The sequence below is a fragment of the Eschrichtius robustus genome, chromosome X (genome assembly GCF_028021215.1).
Source record: "Eschrichtius robustus isolate mEscRob2 chromosome X, mEscRob2.pri, whole genome shotgun sequence".
In the NCBI taxonomy this organism is placed as follows: domain Eukaryota; kingdom Metazoa; phylum Chordata; class Mammalia; order Artiodactyla; family Eschrichtiidae; genus Eschrichtius; species Eschrichtius robustus.
In genome coordinates, this window is record NC_090845.1 from 86,547,917 (window position 1) to 86,551,907 (window position 3,991).

General features: G+C 39.5%; 1 pseudogene; it reads left to right on the forward strand.

The window, feature by feature from the left end:
- Positions 1-3,328: 3,328 nt before the first annotated feature.
- Positions 3,329-3,690, forward strand: LOC137757128 (large ribosomal subunit protein uL29-like; annotated as a pseudogene).
- Positions 3,691-3,991: the final 301 nt, after the last annotated feature.

The window sequence follows — 3,991 nt, forward strand, 5'->3', positions numbered from 1 at the left end:
TTTTTCAGTTCTCACTTTGGTGCAAGTTAGTCTTAAACATTTCTGATGTGTTCTAAACAAACTTTTTAACAAAGAAAAAGCAGGTCTCAAAGCCACAGACTCAGAAGCCTCTGCCAGGCAACAATATTTATCTAGATTTTAAGAACACTGTTTTGTTTTCATTATATTTATTTTTACTCTCACCTTCTATTTATGATAAATGATACTGGTTTCCATTTTATGTAATGATATAAACTCAGCTTTTCAAATCGATAAGTAAAAACAATTGTTAAAAATCTAAGTACAATTGAGTAAATTTTAAAGATCTTATTGGCTTTATTCAATAGTTCATGAATTGGACAGCATCCCTTCTAGCAGATAGAAAGGAGCTCTGAGGAGCTGTACAAAATGACAGAATTTTATAGGTAGAAGGGAGTGGGAATAAGAAAGTTAATTGGGCAAAAAGTGGATTGTTTATGGCAGGGTCACTTTCCTTCAGGGGATGGCAGGTGTCTATCAGGCCGATGACCTCACTAGCGCTAACGAGGTGATTCCTGATTGACTGGTTTTCGATTCCATTTCTGGGAGAGGCCAAAACCATAATTAAGTCTTGGCGACATGGGGCTTGGCATAAGTGACTCCATTTTGGGCCTGTTGTCTTGTTTTTTTTTTTTGTTTGTTTGTTTTTTTAAGAAAGGTGAGTAACAGACTTCTGATTTTCTTTTTTTTAAAAATTATTTATTTATTTATTTATGGCTGTGTTGGGTCTTCGTTTCTGTGCGAGGGCTTTCTCTGGTTGTGGCAAGTGGGGGCCACTCTTCATCACGGTGCGCGGGCCTCTCACTATCGCGGCCTCTCTTGTTGTGGAGCACAGGCTCCAGATGCGCAGGCTCAGTAATTGTGGCTCACGGGCCTAGTTGCTCCGGGGCATGTGGGATCTTCCCGGACCAGGGCTCGAACCCGTGTTCCCTGCATTGGCAGGCAGATTCTCAACCACTGTGCCACCAGGGAAGCCCCCTGTTGTCTTGTTTTTAACACAATTTAAGTTAGTTCAAAGAAAAAGTTGTTAAGAAAATAGTAGTAAATGTGGTATGTGTATAAAGCATAAATTGTGAAAGAATTTTTTTGGTGGTATACTGAAGTAATGAAATTTGTAAAGGTGATTCACAGAAGTCTCAAGTGTGAGAACTACCTCCTAAGCTGTGTCTATGTAACATCATTAGTTTGGCCATTTTTTTTTTTTTTAACTCAGTCATCTATTGTAGTCATCAATATTTTCAAATGAAGTGCCACCCCAAAATATGCCTCTTTGGCCTAAGAATCATCTTGAGAAACTACAGACATAGGAGAAGCTCTGAAAACAAAGTTGCCCTTTTGTAAGGGAAATCTACATTTATAAATGAAATTTACATTAGAAAGGGGGCTGGTAGAAGGAAGAGAGCTTTTATCAGAGATCATTTTTTCACCTGAGAAATTTATCTACCTGGCAGTGCAACTTTTGTTTACCATACATTTTTCTCTTCTCATCGTCCCATGACTTGTCTCCCCTGCTTTAAAGTCCCAGACCCCTATTCCTTTCCTTGCCTCGGGATGGTATATAAGCCTCTATTGTCTGGCTTCCTTTTGAGCCTCATATCTTTGTGGGGATCCGGTACTACATAGTATGCACATAATTAAAATTGTTTTTCTCCTGTTAATCTGCCTTTTATTACAGGGGGTCTCAGCCAAGAACCTAGAAGGGTAGAGGGAAAAATATTTATACTCCCCTACACAAGTAAGAAATCAAATGCCAAATTGTTTGCTCTTGATAATATTTATAATTTGCCAAAAATCAGACATGTTGTTTGACCTGTACCGTTAATTTTTAATAAACCCAATCTTTTCATGGCATGTGAGTCCACGGTTCTGATATTTGAATTTCTACTTTTTCTGCATGAGGATTTGTTCCTTTCTTTCCTTTGGCTATAGTTGAGTTACTTTTATTTGCATATAACAGAGTGCTAGATATTATAGTATGAAGAAAAAAATTTAAGACTCATCCTCTAGAAGCTTAAAAGCCAGTTGGAGAGTCAAAAGACAAGCACGTTAACAAAAGCTAGCATTTATTGAGCACTGACTATACCAGGCTTAAAAGCTTTTCATTCATTGTCTCATTTCATCCTTACTACAACCTTCTGAGGTAGGTACTAATGACTTACATCTGTGGAGCACTTACTAGGTGCTTTACATGTGTTCTATAATACATGTAATTTTCAAAATGATCCTGTGAGGTCCTGACAATCAATCGGGCCCATTTTATTGAAGGGGAAACTGAGCCACAGAGAAGTTATGCAATTTGCTCAAGGTCACACTGCCAGTAAGTGGTGGAGTAGAGGACTGGGAACCAGGCAGTTTGACTCCAAAGCCTGGACTCTTGCTGCCTTGCTATTATCCCAGTTTTACACATGAGGATACTGAGGCTTAGAAAGAAAAAAATAACCTGCCCAAGACTATGTGGCTAAGAAGTGATGGAACTGGGTTTAGTTTGACTCTAGAGCCCACACTCTTAGCCCTTAAGCTACATTGTCTCATAAAACAATGGGCTACCTATTTAAAAGAACAATGTAAATGTCATATGGCAGGGTGTGGTGATGACAAGTTTAGCGGAAGAATTTGCAGATTTTTTCTTCCTTTTCAGGAAGAAAGTTTTGTTATTTGCATTGTTCCCAATTTCCTTGTTGGAATTGCTTTTATACTTTAACATTTTTTTCAGTAATAAGGGCAACTAGTTCAACACCCAGACACTCCAGTGCTCTGGGCTACTTGTCTTGCTGCCCTGATGATATGGATATGCTCGATTTTTTTGTGTTCCATTTGCTGTTTTATTGACGCAGTTATTGATAAAAGAAAACTCCTTGCCAAGATGCATTCTTTGACCTTAAATTGGCTTGATGGGTAGACATTACCTTTGGACAATTAACCCTCTTGGTAGCAAAAGCCTTTCCAGACCAGCCGTGTTCACAGTATGTTGCTGCTAACATCTCCACTTTTCTCTAGCTTTTAAGGGTAGCAGCTTTTTGGTTTTATTTTTGCCTGAGAGGTTCCACGTTCAGTTGATATTGTCACTTTCGTCAGTTCATCAATTATGCCACTCTTCTCCAAACAAACAGATAAATATACAAACCCATCTCAAACACCTCCTAGAAAGAAGTTAGGCTCTGAGAGAGGAAGGGCACTTTGACCTGCAGAAATGCTGGGTGTGGTGGTTGTGGTGGTGCGTGTGGATATATATGTGACAGAGGAAAGTGAAAATAAGAAGTGAAAAAAACTCTTTACCTCAAGAGCAGGCAGTGGCACAGCTTGTGCAGTCATGGCCAAGATTAAAGCTTGAGATCTTCCTGGCAAAAAGATGGAGCTGCTGAAACAGCTGGATGACTTGAAGGTGGAGCTGTCTTAGCTGGAAATCACCAAAGTGACAAGCAGTGTGGCATCCAAGCTCTCCAAGATCCTAGATGTTTGTAAATCCATTGCCCGAGTTCTCACTGTTGTTAATCAGACTCAGAAAGAGAACCTCAGGAAATTCTACAAGGGCAAGAAGTACAAGCCTCTGGATCTGCAGCCCAAGGAAACACATGCTGCATGTTCAACAAGCATGAGGAGAAGTTGAATACCAAGAAGCAGCAGCAGAAGAAACAGCTGTACCCACTGCCAAAGTTCGTGGTCAAGGCCTGAGCATCACAGAGTCAATAAAACACAAACAAACTAGAAAAAAAAAAAGTGAAAATGAAATGGCACAGGAAACAAGGACAGAAAAACTGTTGTAGTTGTTTTGGTTGTTACAGTTCTTTTCTTTCTATATGCTATCCAATCTAGAGATTCCCTTGAAGAGGGGCTTCATGTTTCTCCATCAGTGCTATGGGAAGGAAAGGATTCAGTAAATTGAACATCAAAGCAAGACAGTGCTTGTTTTCCATCCCTGAAGAGAAGGATTTAGATCCTTACTCTACTTGGAAAGAAAGTGTGTATTTCCCAT